Here is a 19,745-nt window from a genome sequence, read left to right as displayed (position 1 = left end):
GTTTTTTACCTTCTTGGTTAGATTTTTTTCTAGGTAGTTTATTCTTTTTGATGCTATTGTAAATGGATTGTTTTCTTAATTTCTCTTTCTAATAGTTCATTATTAATGTATATAAACACAACAGATTTTTGTTAATTTTGTATCCTGCAACATTACTAAATTTATTTATTAGTTCTGACAGTTTTTTGGTGGAGTCTTTAGGGTGTTCTCCATAAAGTATCATGTCATCTGCAAATAGTCAGTTTTACTTCCTCCTTTCCAATTTGGGTATCTTTTATTTCTTTTTCTTGCCTAGTTGCTGTGGCTAGGATTTCCAATACTATGTTGAATAAAAGTGGCAGAAGTGTGCATCCTTGTCTTGTTCCTGATTTTAGAGGAAATGCTTTCAGCTTTTCACCACTGAATATGATGTTAGCTGTGGGTTTATCGTATATGCCTTTGTTATGTTGAGATACGTTCCCTCTATACCCACTTTGTCAACCCATCCTTGCATCCCTGGAATAAATTCTACTTGATTATAGTGTATGGTCCTTTTAATGTATTGTTGGATTCAGTTTGCTAATAATTTGTCAAGGATTTTTGCATCTGTGTTTATCAGGCATAGTAGCCTGTACATTTCTTTTTTTGTGGTGTTTCAGTATCAGGGTTATGCTGGCCTCATAAAATGAGTTTGGAAGTGTTTCCGCCTCTTCAGTTTTTTGAAATATGTTTGAGAAGGATAGGTATTAAATCTTCTTTAAGTATTTCATAGAATTTACCATGAAGCTCTCTGGTCCTGGTCTTTTGTTTTTGGGGAGCTTTTTGATTACTGATTCAATCACATTACTAGTAATTGATCTATTCACATTTTTTCTTCATGATTCAGTTTTAGAAGATTGTGTGTTTCTAGGAATTTATGTATTTCTTCTAGGTTATCTGACTTGTTGGTGTATAATTGTTCGTAGTAGTCTCTTACGATACTTTGTATTTCTGTAGTGTCAGTTATAGCTTCTCTTTCATTTCTGATTTGGGCCCCTTCTCTTTTTTTCTTATTGAGTCTGACTAAAGGTTTGTTAATTTTGTTTATCTTTTCACAGAACCAGCTCTTAGTTTCATTGATCTTTTTTTTTTTTGTCTCCATTTCATTTATTCAGTATTTCTCATCTGACTTCTATTATTTCCTTCCTTCTTTGTTGGAAGTTTTTTCCTTTCAGCATATTTGAACATATCATGCCATCTCCTTCTGGACCACAAAGTTTCTGATGAAAAATCAGCTGATATTCTTATGGGGATTCCCTTGTCTGTAATTAGTTGTTTTTCTCTTGCTGCTTAAGATTCCCTCTTTACCTTTGACTTTTAACATATTAATTATAATGTGTCTTGGTATGAATCTCCTTGGGCTCATTTTGTTTGGGACTCTTGGTTCTTGCTGGACCTGAATGTCTGTTTCCTTCACCAGGTTAGGGACATTTTTAGCCATTATTTCTTCAGATAAGTTTTCTGCCCCTTTCTTTCTCTGTCCTCCTTCTGGGACCCCTATAATGTGGGTGTTAGTGCCCCTTTCTCTCTCTTCTTCTGCAACCCCTTAACACCGATGATAGTACACTTGATGTTGTCCCACAGTTCCCTTAAACTGTCCTCATATTTTAAAAATATTTTTTCTCTTTGCTGTTCTGTTGGGGTGATTTCTGCTACCTTGTCTGCCAGGTCACTGATCTGTTCTTTTCTACCATCTAGTCTGCTGTTGATTCCCTCTAGTGTATTTTTCAGTTCAATTATTATAATCTTCAGCTGTGTGAGCTCTGTTTAGAACTTTCTTATATTCTGTCTCTTTCTTGAGTTTCTCACTGTGTTCGTTCATTCATCTCCCAAGTTTGGTGAGCATCTTTAGGACTATGACTTTGAATTCTTTATTGGATAAATCACTTGCATCTGTTTCATTAAATATTTTTTCTGGGGTTTTATCTTGTTCCTTCATTTGGAACATGTTCCTCTGCTTCCTCATTTTGCTTGACTCTCCGTCTTTGTTTCTGTGTATTATGCAAAACAGTTACTGCCCCGTCTTGAAGGAGTGGCCCTGTGTGGGAGATGAACTGTATTTTTAACTTTTTCCTAGTTCTTGGTCATCTTATAAACTCTCTCTGTTTGTTTCACTCCCATGGAGTCTAGAAATGCAGTCCCACCCCCATCTGCCTGAGCCTGGTGCTCAAGGAGTGTCCCCTGTGTGGGCTACATGTGATTGTTGCCTCAGGTCGTGTCCCGCGAGTGGCATGAGATGGGGTAGGCGTGGCTGCTCGTTGTCCATGTTTGTCAGTGCTGCACACAGGCAGTGCAGGGCCGTGGGGTAGGGGGTACTCACCCACCACCACTGTTAGCAACTTAAGAGTGAGAGTGCAAAAAAGTGGCACCCACCAGTGCCATCAAGGTAGAGGGAATTTGTAAAAATGGCATCTGCCAGCATTCTGTCCCCAGAGAGAGTCCCAGCCAACTTCTGCCCCTCTGGTAGATGCTTTAAGATTAGCAAGTGAATCTCCTTCACATATGATCTGGGCTCTTTAAAGACTGCTACTTGTTGCTTAGGAAAGAGATGTGGGCAGGATATATAAATTTTTGTGATGATAATGTTAAAGCCATAATTAGTGAATATATTTATCCAAAGCTTTATGTAGAGTGAAAGAGAACTTGTGGGTGAATCCAGGGATTTGTTGAAGAGCTCTTTGAATATGGAAAAATAGATAAGGACCAGGTCAGTAATAGAAGTAAGTGTTAAAGTGACAGAAACCACCAGTAAGGAAAAGAACATTTCAAGGAGGGTGTGCTTATGCATTCGTGACAAGAAACACTAAAGTGCCATTGAATTGGTAACTGAGAGCTGTTGGTGACCTTGGCAAGAGTCATTTCAGTGGTGTCCTGAGACTCAGAGGCAGATTGCAGTACATTAAGGAGTGAGTGGGAGATTTTAAAGTAGAGATAATTTTTTGGAAGGTTTGCCAGTGAAGGAAAAGAAGAGGGTGGGAGCTAGAAGGGACCGTAGATGCAAAGGAGGGATGACGATGATGATTTTAATAATTAAAGCAGTTGGAGCACAATTACATGCAAAGGGGAAGATGTGGAAGGTACAAGGGGAGGCTGCAGTTGGAGAGGGTGGAAGCTAATGGCTTGGTGGTGACTCATGAACTGATGTGTGCTTGGCTGTTTTGTGTATAGGGGTGGCAATACTGCAGAGAAGCATCCGACTTTATGCCCCCTTCTATTCGTCAGACATCCTCATTGCCTCCCCTCTGGGCTTGAGGACCATCATTGGTGGAGAAGGAGAGAAGAAGAGAGATTTTGACTTTCTGTCTTGTATTAAGCTTCTCATCATTGATCAAGCTGACATTTACCTGATGCAGAACTGGGAGCATGTCTTGGTAATGCTGGTCATTAACATTTAGAGACAAGAAGCTCAGTGGTTTGAGTCTGAAATGGTTATTAAAGTCCAGATTAAAACTCAGCTTGGAAATGGAAATATTCCACATTTTCCAATTTGAAAACGGGAAATGTTGTCCCCTCTTCTACCCACAAGTTGGTCAGTAAAGTATCCAGAAAGATAAAAATTCTTGTCAACATTTTCAAATCTCCAGAAAAGATTTCTTCCCCTTAAAAGTTGCTTCTAGTAATAGACCAGTTTAGTGTGGTTGGTTGGTTGGTTGGTTGGTTGGTTGATTGATTGAAATCCCTCCTCACCAGGAATGTTTTTATCTAAAATAGTTCCTCCTATTTATGCTCGTTCTCTTTTGTTTGGTCTTCAGTGGAGATGGGAAAACATTGCTCATGATTTCTTAATTTGTGATGTTTTACAGAGAAACGTAAGATGTTTTTGTCCCCCTACTGTAATTTGTACTATAATTTTTTTTCTCCCTCTCAACATACTCTGCAATGTTTTGGGGTTTAGGATTGTGCTTTGGAACAATCCTCATCACAGAACTATAGGTTTATTTTTATAAGGCATGTGAGAATTTACCTTTTCTACAACCCCAGGACTTGGAGTAAGTTTGGGACAGATAAAGGGGAGTACTTATTTATAAAGTAGGGAATAAACTTATAGTACTTGTGACCCTTCAATATACATTACAAGGTAAAAATATGATTAAAATAGAACAGGCATGTCGATGGTTGAGTCATCTTTATTTTGAGCAAAAGGCACATGTAGTCACTCCGGGAATTTTCTAACGTTTTGGGAGCCAAGTCATGGAAGGACAGCAGCTCTGTTTTCCGTGTCATTTCCCTTCTTGTCCAAGTCTGGAACTGAGTTGCTTATAGAGTGACCAGAGTGGCATTTCAGAATTTCCTTTAAAAGAAATATTCTGTATAGGTAGCATCTTGATCCTTTTTGAGAGATCCACAAGGTGGCCAGTTTGAGCTTTTCTTCTTGTTCGCTTGACTATGGGCAAGTCACTCACCCATCTGAGCCTGTTTTCTTGTTGTAATTTGGGAGATGATAGTATCTACTTCATGGGGTTAAATAAGATGATGGGCTTATAGAAAGGTTAGCAACGCCCAACAGGTAAGTGTTCAATAAGTATTAATGGAGTATTACTTCTGCTCAAAGCATTTGATGAACCACATGAACCTACTGCCCTTGGACTCACATGGGGTGGACTTTTCTCGAGTGCGCATGTGGAACCTCAATAATTGGTCCAAGTACTATCGTCAGACGCTGCTGTTTGGGGCCCTGCAGGATGCCCAGATCAACTCTGTGTTCAACAAGTACTGCGTCAATGTGCAAGGCCAGGTGGGTTCTCTCCTTCTTTCTCTGAATTTTCATGAAGTATTGTGTATTGTTTGGGTCATGAGGCAGAAGGAGAGGACAGCATTTGGTCAACAATGGGGATAGCTCACTTCCTAATGTTCTCACTGACTCCTGGCAGGTGGCTGTGAGGAACGTCCCGATGACAGGCTGCATCAGTCATGTCCTGGTGCAGCTCCCACATGTCTTCCAGAGGATGGAACCTGAAAACCTAGCTTCAGTGATTGATGCCAGGTACCCTCCCCTGTCCCATTGGATCCCTGGGGGTCACAGAGAGGGATTTTACTTGGGCATTCAAATTTAGAATTGTATTCCACGTTGGCTTTCTTAGTTACCATTTACGAAATGAAATGAGATAATTGAATCCAATCATGCCATTGACAGAGGAGGACACTGAAGGCCAGAGAAATGGTGTGTTGTCCTAGTTCCAATAGTGTCAGGGTTAGTAAATCAAGGGTACTTTCCCCTAGACTGTGGCATTTTTAAATTACATTAATTTTTTAATGCCTCATGTCAACAACTTAATTCTAAGCCCTTCAGGGCAAGAACTGTTTTTCTAATTCTCTATGTAATTTCCCCGTCTTCTCATTGTGTTTAGTCAGGGGACCCATGGTAGCAGAATGGTGCTTAACACATGGTAGGTGTTCAGTAATTATTTGTTGACTGACTGATTGACAACTGAATGAATGAATGAATGATACAGTTACGTACTTCCTAGAATAATTCTCTGGGATATACCAGCATCACATCTATCCTTTATGATGAATAGTGTTGGCACTTACTTTTTGATGCGCTTAACAAGTTTTATCCCTATATAATCTCTTTGCAATGAGGTAGGCCAAATTGGCCTCTTAGGGGAGGTAGAAGGAGATTGTGACTTGCCCAGGGTCATGCAGTTGGCAGTGACACTATGGCTCACCTCTAGACCACTGACTCTCTGCCCTTTGCCTTTCCAAATCAGGTTTAACTTTTTCGTCAACAAGATTTTGCCTCAGTATCGTGATGCAGTCACGTCTCACACGCTTATCTATGTCCCCTCCTACTTTGACTTTGTGCGTCTCCGAAATTACTTCAAGGAGGAGGAACTGAACTTCACTCATATCTGCGAGTACACCCAGAAGTCTGGTGTCTCCAGGGCCAGACACTTCTTCCTTCAAGGAGAGAAGCAGTTCCTGCTCCTCACAGAGCACTTCCATTTCTACAAAAGGTAAAGTAGGGCCAGGTTTCAAGTGTCCTCTCTGGAGGGTCTGCTTCCAAGTGCATGGTGGGCTTTGCTGTGTTATAAGGTCCTCCCTTGCTTCACCTCCTGCAGACAAGCCAGAGTCTGGGGGGCTGGACAGACTTTTCTTGATTGGTTGGTTGGTTTTCTTTCAAAATGGGCATTGTTGGAAAAGGTGGTAGAAACGAATGAGTGACTACAGCATAACCTGTATACAGATCTGGAGTGGGTCCATACTTAGGGTACCTCCTGTAGCTGTGGGTATACCCCTCAAGAAGGATATTACAGAGTTGAGCAGCTCTCAACTGAATACAGGAAAGGGAGGAACCTGTCGTAGAAGCACAGATGAAACACCTGGGGACTGTGTGGTCTGTGGAGATGGAAGTTGAGTACAGGGTCAGTGTTCAGAAAGCTCTCATTTGTCCTGAGGCAGTGCACACACACTTCTGCACCAAGGAGAACCAGGACTAAGGGGCTCCTTGAAGTTTAGGAGAAGCAAAAGGTGAGGGGCTTAGAGGTGACTATTTAAGGGCTTCAGGGTTTGCTTCTTGCTGGCATCATTATTTGCTTTGTTCCAGTGAGTTGTTGTTTTCATTCATGTTGGAAATGGTATTTTGGGGGAGTTTGCACTCAGCAGGTCTAAAGAGCCCTTAGTTTTCCAAAAGCTTGATACATCAAAGCAAGTCCTTTAAATGAAGTGGATGGATTGGAAAACTTCCCAGCGTGATTGTCTGTAGCAAGAGTGAGCTAAGCTGGGATGAGGACTGCTCTCAAGTAGCAGCTTTTCAAGGAGAGGGCATGATGTCAAAGGAGCCCTTTCTCTTAAGTAGGCAGGACAGTCTTCTGTCTTACACTGTTCATTTATTGACCAAACTGTTTTGTCCCCAAAGTCACTATAAAGACAAACCGAACACGGGCCATTAGCTTTGTACCCTGGACCAGGTTAGTGGGTGTTTAAGTTGAATGGAGATAACCTGCAACTGCCAATTATCTCAAGGTTCCCAGCTATAGATTTTTTTGCTTGAGAGGTCACCAAGGTGATGATGGGTATTTTGATCTGCAGTGTCTTTGTGATTTGATTTTTTCATTTGACCTTGGGAAAAGTACATGTATTTTACACTTTAGTATCCAGCTTTAAAATTCTGTATTTATATTCTCTATGGAAGTAGGCCGTGTTAGACATATTGCAGTTCATTTGTGAGCTAGCAAAAAACTTTCATCCTGAGGATTTGTTTTCTTTGGGGAGATGAAACCAGTAGAATCTTAGGATGGGATGGGCATTTGGTCATGATGGCCCTCCTGAGGGGAGGACAGTTCACAGTTCTTTCTCTGAGCATTATCAGTGGGTTAGCACAGGAAGGATTCTTAAGCAGGGGGCAATCAGAAACTCTGGAGGTAGGATTTCTGGAGGTGGGAAACGCTAGTGGGGTGTTTCTGAGTGCTCCCTGCCCCAGGGAGAACCCCAGTTATAGAAGTAACAGACCTCGTCTTTATAGACTGTATGCAGGAGCCAGCCTTGCAAGTCAGTTGTGGTTGCCTCATTTATCTTTAACAGTTGTCAGGTAACATAGACATCGGGAATGTCCTTAGTTTTGGGTCCTGTCACAGTGTTACGCCATATTTGTAGGGGTCACCGAAGACCCAAAGCACATACAGGAGAGGAGGAAGGCAGGGGAAGAGGTGCAGAAGACCATGGGAATTGTTACTAACTGCCCCTCTGAAGAGGTTCTGGTCACGTGCTCTTATTTCCAGGAGATGCCTAGTCTCTACTGTGCACGAATTGGTCCTAAGAGAGATTTTCTTGGGTTTTAAATATAATACCTATTGGAATTGGTTTTGTTGTTTTATTTTGCTTTAAAAATACTCTCATTATAAGAGTATTACACAATTATTGTAGAGAACCTAGAAAATCTAGGTTAAAAAAATGGGATCACCTATCATCTTACTGATATAAATACCCATTTTGGTGTATTTCTTTCCTGTCTCTTTGATGTAAAAAACATGTGCACGTGCACACACACACAGACACAGGCATTTTAAAAAGGACACCAACATTGGGATCACAGTGTACACATTTGGATTTTTCTTTCTTTTATCTTGAATGTTTTATGTGCTTATTGAAAAAAAGCTTAAATAAGTTAGCATTTTGGTATATACTTGTATGTTATGGATGTATTTTTAAGTTAATATATATATAGTTCTACTATATCCTGCCCCCGCTCCAACTTTTTATTTGGGAAGATTTCATTTCAAAAGACATTGTAAGACTATCCCAGTGAACATCTCTAACTCCTTCCACTTAGGCTTCACCAGCTGTTAGCATTTTGCCACATTCTCATGCACCCACATTCTCTGTCTCTCCTCCTCTCTTTCCACTCACATCTCTTATTTTTTCTTCCTGAACCATTTGAGAGTAAATTATGGGAGGCTTCGTGACACTTAACTCCTCAACCTTTCAGCCTGTAGAGCTTAAAAACAACATTCTTTTATCTAACCACAACACCATTAACATACCACTTGACATTACTGCAGTAATACCATCTAATATTTAGTCTGTATGCAAATTTTCCTAGTTGTTCCCAAAATGACTATTACAGCTGCTTCTCACCACCCACCCCCCGCTCCAATCCAGGATTTAGTTAAGAATCCTACGTTGCATTTGCGTGACATGTTTCTTTAGTCTATTTTAGCAGTTCTCAAGCAGGAGCAGTTTTGCTCCCCAAGGGACATTTGGAAATATCTGGAGACATTTTTGGTTGGTACAGTTGGAGGGTTACTCTAGTGGTCTAGTGGTTCAAGCGGGTCAAGGCCTGGGTGCTGCTAGACGTCCTACAGTGCACAGGACAGCCCTTACACCAAAGAATTACCTGGCTTAAAATGGCAGTAGTGCCAGGGTTAAGAAACCCTGATCTAGAATAATTCTCTGCCTTTGTTTCTTGCTGTGATACTGATATGTTTTGAAGAGTCCAGTCCAGTTTCCTGTAGAATGTCTCACATCTGGATTTGGCTGTTTTCTTATTATTTAGATCAGTGTTCCCAAACTTTGCTACATATTAGAATCCCCTTGGGGAGCTTTTAAAAATCTGAATGCCCTGGTCATACCCCAGTATCAATTAAATCATGGTGTTTGGGGATGGGGACCAATTACAGGTATTTTTAAAAAACAAATAGGTGATTCAGTGAGCATTAGAGTTCGGGGACCAAAGATTTAAACATTATTTTAGTAAGAATTCTACATAGAGGCTATTGTGTACTTCCCCCTGCATCTCCTCAAGAGGCCCAGGGTGTCAGTTTGTCCCATTTTTGGTGATACTAAATGTAATCACTTGGTCAAGGTAGGTCTGCTAAATCTTTACATTGTAAAAATACCTTTTCTGTGTAATTATAAGTAATCTTTAAGGTGTGTATAGCATCCTTTTTAATGGTTGCATAGTGTTACATTGTATGGGTATATAATTAACCCAGTTTCCTTTTAATGGGCATACTGATTTGTTGTTTTCTGTTATTATATACAATAATGCCAAGAGCATCCATATGCGTAGTTGATGGCATAGTTGCCTAGGCATTTCCTTAGGATAAATTTGGAAAGGAAAACTTATTTGTTCAAAAGCTGTACCCAGTTTAAAATTTGCTGTGTGTTGCCACTCCCATCTTCTCCCCTCCCCGGTGAAATACACACTCACAATAATTTATACTCCATTAGCCTATTTCTGTAAATTCTGTAAATATTTCTGTAAATTCTCCTTTTTTCCAGTGACTTGATAGTCAAAATGATACCTCATGGTTTTAATGTCTTTTTCTTGCTTTTCTGTGTTTTTTGTAATTGTCAGTTGAACGTAGTGCCTGAGTAAGTAGCTGGCCTGGACGCCTCTTCTGTCAGGCCACTAGCGTGGCAGTTGTGAATCTAGTTAGGATTTGGTTGTTACCGTCGTTGCCTTCTATTTACCACAAACTGCCAGTTCCTCCAGCAGACAGTGGCCCACTGTGGGGCCCAGTGCTGGAGGGCCTTGTCTCAGTGTCCTGCTCCCCTCTCAGCTTTCACCATGCCCTGCACCCCTGTGCCGAGGGAGAGCCTCTCCCACGCTCCGGCCCCTCCCCCAGCAGCAGGCTGCTCCTGCTCGCTCCTCCCCTAAGGCTTGAAGTGGGGCAGTTGTTCTCCTCCTGGTCCAGCTCAGATGCAGGCAGGTTCTGTCCATCCTGGGCTTTGGAGCTGGCGCTTTCTCAGGGCTCCTGCACCACCCTCCATGGTGGCCAGCCTCTGCCTTGTTCTACGAGGGGTCTTGGTGGGGAAGAGTTCCCTGCATCTCTGCAGTGGTGGCAAACATCTGCTTACATCAGTGCAGGATCTTGGGCTGAACAGGCTTCATGCCCTTTCCCCAGTCTTCATGCCCTTTCCCCTTTCCCCAGACTGCTCTTTTGACTGGATGTAAGTCCTGTGGTGGGGAGGGATGGGGTGAGGGGTTAATGCTCCTCCCTTAGGGCACACAGTTTTGCTGCTTCTGACTCCACCCTGGCAGTTGACCTTTGCCCCCTCACTGGCTTCAGGCTTTAGCTTCATATACAACATGGCTCTGGGAAGAGAGTGAGTTTTCATGTCTGCACCACCATCGGGGTCTCTCAGGTCTTCTGCCTTGCGTCCAGCCTTTCCAGGGCTCCCAGTGGAGACCTTTGGAAAAGCCATCATGACTGTGAAGTAAAGGAGTGTCCGGGAATCCCAGGGATTCTGAACTGTCATGCAAGCCCATAATTGCCCTTTAAGAACTTGTTAAAAGTGTAGCTTTTTTCTTCCTACCCACTTTCTTAGCAGCTGCCCTCTTCCCCACTGTGCTCTGCCAAAGGTGAAGTGGTTCATATGTCCTGTCTTTCTTCAGACCATCTTGTCACTCTTTGGAATTCAGTCAGTGATGGGCTGAAGCTGGCTCATACCAGCTCTTAAGGTATGGTTGCACATCTCTTCCCAGTTCCAAGTTCAGCAACATGACACTGGTAGCTTGAAATGGAGTATTTACACCACAGAAATTGGCAAATGCTTCAAATCAGCACCTATCCTCCCCCACTGAGAATCAGTTGTTAAACACACACCAGGGCACCGTTGAATCCGTTCACTTGGTTGCCCTGTGACATCAGCTGTCTAGGCTCAGGAAAAGGAACACTGTTGTAGATTATCTTTTTCTTGTTAGCACGGGAGCAGTATTCTCTTGAGTTTTCTACATACTAAGCAGAAATGGAACTCTGTGTTTGTTTTGATAACTACTGAGGCAGAACTGTGTTTTTTCAACATCATTAGCCATTAAAATTCCTTTATGGAAAGAGGATGTGGAAAGCTGATCCAAGTAATGGGCTGCAGTTATATTTTGGGAGAGGAGGGTCTCCAGAGAGATCAGGATGAGCCAAGGGATAAAAAGACAAGGAAAACTTACCGTCCATGAATAAAATAAAATTCCCGAGGGAGTCTGACATCAGCCCTGTATGAGAGTCTTAACAGGAAAAATCAGAAACTTGTCAACGTATAAAATCTTTGGTCATGGAGCCCAAGAGGGAATGATTGATCTCAACCCGAACCGTAAGGCGCGTCCCTAGGGTCTGCACCCCCCCCCACACCATGCAGCCCTGTGCAGCAGGGAAAGAAGCGAGGAAGCTGTTGAAATTAATTGCCTTCCCATAATGCCTAATGGGTCCTCGGGCAGGATTTTGTAAATGGGTGAACTTGGGACATCTGCCATGGAGTTAACATGTCTACAGAATGACAAGAAAAGACTAATGGGAGTGCATTTACAGTTTATGCTGTTTATTTTATGTACTGGGTCTGGTCTGACCTCATCTCCATTACAGAACACTGTTTTGCCTGATTATAATTAGGATAATGTTAAATTGGAAATGCCTGCTTTTCAAATTTTCTGCGACAGATTTCTAATCCTTGTCTACTATTCTTCCCCACCCTACCTCAGTCTGCTCAGATTAGGCTCAAGAAGTGCAAATTCATTTTATCATTATCTTAAGCCAAACATTAGGAATTCAAATACACTGTCACAAAAAATGAGCCCCTCCAGCTCAAATTTGAGTAACTTTTGGTCTGTGTGTTATTTGTGCCATGGTCTTTCTCCTTGCATGAAACAGCGAGAGTGACTATGTCCCTGTAAAACTCTTCGGTGGCTTTTCCATAAAATTTCTCATGTAGACATAGCCTCTCTTTCTCCTTCTAACAGATACACAATAAAAGGCATCAGGAACCTAATTTTCTATGAACTGCCAACATATCCCCACTTCTACAGTGAAGTCTGTAACATGCTGCAAGCCGCCACCAGAGGAGAGGAAGCTGCCTGGACCTGCACTGTCCCCTACTCCAAGTACGATGCCCAGAGGCTGTCTGCTGTGGTCGGGGTGGAGCGGGCTGCACAGATGCTGCAGTCCAAGAAGAACGTCCACCTTTTCATTACTGGAGAGAGATGAGAATTGGTTGGACAGGAAATGGTGTTTGGTGTGATATGTCATGCTTGATTCTGTGTCTCTTGGACCTGATTCTGATCACTTACACAAAGAAGGGCTGCAACAAGGAAGGAGCACCAGGCAGGTTCTTAGCAGATACTTCTTTCTTTTCAGACCATATATACCTGAAAAGTTCCGTGTAAACCAGATTTTGGTAAAACCCATCTTTCAGAGGTCAGGGGAGAGCTCATGGAACTCTGAGAAGTTGATAGAAGGAATCTTCTACTTGTGAATTTTTTTGTACGCCATAAATTCTTTTGTTGTGATTTCACCTCTAATTTATTACACTTGGTAAACTCTTTCAGATTTGCCTGTTTCTATTGGACACCTTCTTAAAGTGAGGCATGCATTTCTTTGCTTGTGAGAACTGGTTATGAGAAATTGGAATACTTCTTGCTGTTGAATATCATCTTAGTTTTGGATCGCAAAGGTTTTGCAAAACTGTTATTTTTCCCCAGCCAAACTTTTTTAAACCTTAAATATTCTATTTTAATTCAACCTAGAAGAGCACATTCGTTCACTGATCTTTTTTTAACTCCTAAATGTTTTAATGAAAATATATACTTAAAAATCACATTATATAAAATAACATGAATTTCTACCTTATTTCAAGAAATAATTTTATGAAATTCTTGATGTCACAAATTCATCGTCAACATCACTGTCTTCATTGCTATAGTCATTTTTTAAGTCATATAACATAAAAAGGAAAAGAAGTTACACTTTTAAAAACATTTTTAGGGAGTTCCCTGGCGGTCCAGTGGTTTGGGCTCGGCGCTTTCACTGCCGAGGCCCAGTTTCAGTTCCTGGTCAGGGAACAAAGATCCTGCAAGCTGCACAGCGTGGCCCAAAAAAAAAAAAAAAAAAAAAAAAAAAATTGAACTATTCCTCAGACAGAAAAATTACCAATTCAGAACCTGAATCATCTGAAAATAAATTGCCAAGTTGCTGGGCCTGTCACTCCTAAAAATCACTCCTGAATTTAGTATGTATTTCATGTAAACAAGGACATTTTTCTATGTAACCTCAAAACAACCGTCAAATCAGGAAATTGCCACTAATCCTTGGGCCCCATTCAGATTTTGCCAAATGTCCCAATAATAACCTTTATAGCAAAAGGATGCAGTTCAGAGTTACATACTGCTTTGAGTTGTCATATCTCTGTAGTGGCCTTTATTCTGAATGGTACCTCAGCTGTTTCTTGGCTTTCTTGACCTTTTTTTTAATTTTTAAATTAAAAAAAAATTTTAAACATCTTTATTGGAGTATAATTGCTTTACAATGGTGTGTTTCTGCTTTATAACAAAGTGAATCAGCTATACATATACCCCCGTATCTCCTCCCTCTTGCGTCTCCCTCCCACCTTCCCTATCCCACCCGTCTAGGTGGTCACAAAGCACCGAGCTCATCTCCCTGTGCTATGCGGCTGCTTCCCACTAGCTATCTATTTTACACTTGGTAGTGTATTATAAATCCATGGCACTCTCTCACTTCGTCCCAGCTTATCCTTCCCCCTCCCCGTGTCCTCAAGTCCATTCTCTACGCCTCCGTCTACCTAGCCTGCCCCTAGGTTCTTCAGAACCTTTTTTTTTTCCGATTCCATATATATGCATTAGCATACGGTATTTGTTTTTCTCTGACTTACTCCACTCATGTATGACAGTCTCTATGTCCATCCACCTCACTACAAATAATTCAATTTCATTTCTTTTCATGGCTGAGTAATGGACGTTGACACTTTAGAAGATTACAGGCCAGTTACTTTGGATGGTGTTTCCTGTCAGATTAGGTTAGGTTAGGTTTAGTTTATGCATCTTTGGCAGGAGCAGCATAGAAGCAATGCTGCGTCTTCCTCGCTGCATCTCTTCAAGCGGTGCATGATTTCCACCTGTCCCATCATTATGACACTAACTGACCACTTGTTTAAGGTGGTGCTTGCCAGACTTTTCCACTATAGAATCACTCATTCCCCCTTTATTAATTTATATTAATATTACAAGTATGGATTCTTCAGTTTTTATTCAGTGGGTTGTAATTGGTTATTATCGTTATTCCTTTAGATGCTTAAATGGTCTCAGATGTGGCCAGCAGGAACACCTTCAAGCTGGCTCCTGTGTCGTCTTGACACATCCCCCTTTAACTTGGGCATTTCTTTATTTTCTGACACTATAAGACATTCCAAGTTTGTCTTGGACTTTCCCTATTCCAGCCCTGCTTGCTTTAGTGGAAAATTACCTTAAAGCGAAGATTTGAGTGCTAAGTGTACCCAGTACTGTTGTGGAGCCACTGGTCCCAGGCCATCTCAGTGGTCAGAGTTTGGGAATATCTGCATGTGTGTATATGTATACACATACCTATGTGCCCATGACATCTAAATTTATTTCTGTATCCATATATTGAAAACCATGAATTTACACCTTACCTCCAATTTCAGACTAACAACACAGGGTTCCTTTTGTTTTCTCCCTTTCCAAACTTGTAACTCCCTTGTCAGATAGACATGTGGCTCCCATTAGGCTCAGTGGAACAACCCATATTGGTACAGATTTTCTTCCTCTTGGACATGCTTAAAATTGCTCATCAAAAAAAAAAAAAGTGAAATCACTTTTGGGGTACTTTTCCTGCTAGATAGTTAAATAGGCATTTTTATTTGTCTCTCAACATGGAGAGTAGAACTATTCATTCCATATATAGATGGGTTCCTAAAGTTTTGCAAATTTATAGGCTTAAGCCAGCCAAACTCATGGTACAAAGAACATTTTCTTAAATATATATTTTTAAAATGGAGTATAGTTGATGTACAATGTTGCATTAGTTTCAGGTGTACAGCAAAGCAAATCAGTTATACATGTATCCACTCTACAAAGAATTGTCTTATCCATAGAGTGCCCTGTGGTTATTGGCATATTTGTGCTGTGTTTACCATAGAGCCTGTGTATTATGAGAAAAAAAACGAGTTATTTGCCTAGTTCAGAGATATGAGGAAGAAGGGACTCTGATTACCCCCATCTTCTATTTCCATATTCTTTTCCCTGTGAATTGTAGCTAATTCATGGCTTTCATTATCACTATTCACAAGACTCTCAAATCTCCATCTTCTCTGGACCTCCACTCACATGTGAGCCTGGATTTCAAGTCTATGTATAGCCCCAGAAATACATGTTTTTTTTAAGCATCCCTACTGATTTTAATGCTAGCTTGTAGCCAGCTAACTGCTTCTCGCCTACAGAGAACACTGAGGGTTTCAAGTGCGAACCAAGCAGTATTGCTTCTGTTCCTGGCTCAGCACCTGGGAAAGAAGGTAAGCCTCAGCAGTGGCGCTGGCTCCTGAGTTGATTGCAAAGAGTTGACTTTTTGGAGTGGTTTCATCAAAAGCATGCCTTAACGTCAGGTCTCTCACACAAAATAAGGGAGAGAAGAGGGTCTACTGGACCACGGATAACAACACCTGAGCTGGAATTATACACAATCTTGATATTTCTTAGCAAGGCTCATCTTCAGCAAGCAAGTACCTATATAGTGCTGGTAGAAAACAGACAAAGGAATGGTCCCAATCCTGGGAAGAGGTAGAATTTTAAGGGAGGAAGAGGAACTTAACCAGAAAGTAAGAGTTTTAAACTTTTTTTTTCTTCCCATAGTAATAACAACTTAGCACTTTTCTCTTTGAGGGGAAAAAAGCTTTGAGTCATGAATGCTCTCTGCAGCTGGCTGCACCATATGCAGTATTCAAAAGACAAGAACTAGCTAATCATAGAGAACCAGCGGCAGCTTAACAGCCCTCTGCTGGCTTCCAAAGGGCTTATAATTGAGTGCAGATGGTCCCGGCAGGATGGGTATGAATCCCTGCTGACTCCTCACATCCCAGAGGGCCAAGGGGGGCTCATGAAGCCTCCCAGCCCTGATTGTGCCCTCGTGGGAGCCACTGAGGAAGGAGGGGAGGCAGGTGGTGTGAGAGCCTGCTGGCTGCCTCCTGCCCAGCCTTCCCTTGGCTGTGTGGACAGATCTTCAGGCTGCAGAGTGTAGCTTTGATGAGTCTAGGGTCTCAAGATTATAGAAGTCCTGGGGTAAGGGAGCAGGGTTGGGGGTTCTTTATACTCATTGGAAGAGCCTCATCGTGTAACCTGCAGGTGGCTGCAGGGCGCCAGAGCCTCGCGGAGGAGGGGTGTGGTGGGCACTGCACAGACTGCTGCTTTCAGGGAGCATCCTCCTGGGGGTGGGGCCCTCACAGCCGGCCCGGCCTCTCCTTCCCATCTCTTTCCCAGCTTCTCTCTTTAAAGGAGTCATGGTAGTCATCCTTGCACCATTCACAAAAAGCTTTTCTGGCTTTTCTAGCTAAACAATTCTAAACAAATTTCAGTCTCATTCAAAAAAAAAGAACTTTTCTAGCTAAGTAGAATTCTAAACAAATTTCAGTCTGCTTTTAATACCAGAGTCAGTGAATTGGGAGTAGATACACAGATAATCCAAAATTCATGTAGTCTTTGGAGGGAGAAAGAGAGAATGAACCTACCACGTCTAGCTGACAGCACAAAGTGCATTTCTTTCTAAAGACTTGTATTTCTTCCTCTTATACCATATGCTCTAGCCAGAGCTGCAATAAAATTCTATGTATTTTATGTCCTGTTTCTGAGCTGAACACGCGTTCCTATCCCCTCATCGATTGCCTTGTTTCTGTGAGGACCCTCCTTTCTTCAGATGTGGGAAGGAGTTCTCTCTGCATTGCTTGCATCTCAGTATAATTCCTGGATTTGCCTTTCACCTCTGGCCACGTTGCCATCATTCCTGTGGGAGGGAGGTGAGAGCATGAGAAAGAACAGAGGTCTGGACCTCAGTCAAACGGGCTGGCTGTCTCCATAGTTAAGAGTCCTATGCGCCAAAGGAGTCAGGGCTGAGATTGGATTGCTACAAGGCTTGCTCGCCCTGCACAGAGAAATCTGAACCTGGTGGGCAGCTCCACCTAGGTGTCACCCTCACTGCTGGGCGGAACACCTGCACTTGCTTGTCCTCCTGGCTCCCACAGTGGGCGGGGCATGGCACAGTCCGGGCCAAGTTGTCATGGTCTTCAGGCTTGGGCCTCTGCAGCTGGCTGGGACTGGTGGGAGCTGTAGCCTCAGCTGACAAGGGCAAAGAAGGCAGTCTTTGCTGCTTGGCTGATTTGGAAGCTGTGCCGAATTCCTGCCCATCTGTTCTCCCAACTGAGCCAAGGCCAAAGCTGTCTAGCTCTTGCCAACCCAGGGAATGACATGGAGCCCTGTGTCCTGCAGCCCTCATTCTCACTGCACCCTGCAGCCCCTCTCATCTGTCAGTTTGACTCCCCACAGAGATGGCCCTGGGCTCACAGCTGCTGTTTGCCCACAGATGTTCATGGATTTCTGCCTTTTGTGTTCATCATTTTTCAAAACCAGCCCTGAGCTGGGTGCTGACACCAACATTACCACCAACCCACTGTGGCTCTGTGCAGGTCCTCCTGGCCACCTCTCAGCTTTCTCATCTTTAGAAAGCGGGGTACAATCTCCACTATCCTGACAGAGGGACATGAGAGAAAGTAGAAGAGACTGCTGTTGTTTGCCCTGTACTCGCCTCCTACTTCCCTAGTAAGAGGACCCTGGATTTTATTGGGTGACAAAGTGCCCAGTCCCCCTTGCGGTAGGGTGTGGCCAGGGAAAAGAGCACTAACCTTGGGGCAGACTCTTAGGAGAGCTCTTTGAAACTGGTAGGAACACCACTTTTTCCTCTTGCTCTTCCCTTTTTCCTGCCTGCAACACAGAAGTGATGGTGGAGCCAAAGGGCAGAAGGAGCCTGGCTCTCAGGTCATATCCTGAAGCTGCATCCCAGCTCTGCATGGTCTCTCTTCACACTTTTCTGTGAAAACCTAAATCCCTCATTTGTTTCAGCCACTGAGGCCAGGCAGTACTGTTGGCCTCAGGCTGTATTGCCAAGTCCTCACGGCTACAGAGGACAAAAATGGGATCACAAGTCCTGAAGTCCAAAGGCTCTGCCTATTCTTTCTTCTTTCTTCTTGTCTCTGCAGGAACCAGCATAGAGATTGTGCTTCAAGGTTGACGCCTGGCCATTTGGTGACAGTGCGGAGTGAGCGCTAAGACGTGTCTGGCTTTGTGCCATCACTTCCGTCATCTCCAATCCAACTGGATCTGTAAGAATGAGGGAGGACATATGTCTCCTCATAGGGTTTATGGAAACTGATGGTGGCAGAAAAATAACTGGCAAGAAAACAGACTTCAATTCTCTGAAAGTCGGCGACCACCTGCTTTTCATTTCTTCAGGTGTATTTCAAAGCAAAACTAGGAAATGGGTCCAGATCCCCAGTTTGGTAGCAACTTAGAGGTCTTGTGGTCCAATCTGCTGCTTGACCCCTGAGTCGCCTATAGGTTGTCTCTGAGAGGGAGATCAGCTCAGTGCGTCGTGACCACCTAGAGGGGTGGGAGGGAGAAGCAAGAGGGAGGGGATATGGGGATATATGTATATGTATAGCTAATTCACTTTGTCATACAGCAGAAACTAACACAACATTGTAAAGCAATTGTACTCCAATAAAGATGTTAAAAATAAAAACAGGACTATCATACAGAGTGAAGTAAGTCAGAAAGAGAAAAACAAATATATATTAACATATGTGGAATCTAGAAAAATGGTATAGATGATCTTATGTGCAAAGCAGAAATAGAGACACGGATGTAGAGAACAAATGTATGGTTCCAAGGGAGAAGGGGCGGTGGTGGGATGAATTGGGAGATTGGGATTGACATATATACACTATTTTTTTAATACTTTTTTTAACATCTTTATTGGAGTATAATTGCTTTACAATGGTGTGTTAGTTTCTGCTGTATAACAAAGTGAATCAGCTGTATGTATACATATATCCCCATAGCCCCTCCCTCTTGCATCTCCCTCCCACCCTCCCTATCCCACCCCTCTAGGTGGTCTCGAAGCACCGAGCTGATGTCCCTGTGCTATGCGGCTGCTTCCCACTAGCTATCTGTTTTACACTTGGTAGTGTATATATGTCCATGCCACTCTCTCACTTCATCCCAGCTTACCCTTCCCCCTCCCCATGTCCTCAAGTCCATTCTCTATGCCTGTGTCTTTATTCCTGTCCTGCCCCTAGGTTCTTCAGAACCATTTAAAAAAATTTTTTTTTCTAGATTCCATATATATGTGTTAGCATACGGTATTTGTTTTTCTCCTTCTGACTTACTTCACTCTGTATGAGTCTCTAGGTCCATCCACCTCACTACAAATAACTCAGTT

General features: G+C 42.6%; 1 long non-coding RNA gene and 1 pseudogene across 2 annotated transcripts in view; one reads left to right on the top strand and one right to left on the bottom strand.

The window, feature by feature from the left end:
- The window catches only part of LOC309797849 (U3 small nucleolar RNA-associated protein 25 homolog), a 29,293-nt pseudogene extending 15,564 nt beyond the window's left edge, over window positions 1-13,729 (top strand). Inside the window, exons 8-12 of the transcript in view lie at window positions 3,187-3,389; window positions 4,571-4,753; window positions 4,890-5,002; window positions 5,730-5,975; window positions 12,194-13,729. The product of the transcript in view is annotated as a U3 small nucleolar RNA-associated protein 25 homolog (transcript). The remainder of the gene's footprint in view (window positions 1-3,186; window positions 3,390-4,570; window positions 4,754-4,889; window positions 5,003-5,729; window positions 5,976-12,193) is intronic.
- On the bottom strand, window positions 13,715-19,337 carry LOC309797850. Its single transcript, XR_014292823.1, has 2 exons — window positions 18,151-19,337; window positions 13,715-17,255 (listed from the first exon to the last, which is right to left on the bottom strand). It is a non-coding gene; the product is annotated as an uncharacterized lncRNA (long non-coding RNA).
- Between the last annotated feature and the right edge of the window lie 408 nt (window positions 19,338-19,745).

This window comes from Mesoplodon mirus, assembly GCF_964341445.2.
Source record: "Mesoplodon mirus genome assembly, contig: HAP1_SCAFFOLD_1112, whole genome shotgun sequence".
Classification (NCBI taxonomy): domain Eukaryota; kingdom Metazoa; phylum Chordata; class Mammalia; order Artiodactyla; family Ziphiidae; genus Mesoplodon; species Mesoplodon mirus.
The sequence above is the reverse complement of the archived record's forward strand: the minus strand, read 5'-3'. Positions and strand labels throughout refer to the sequence as shown.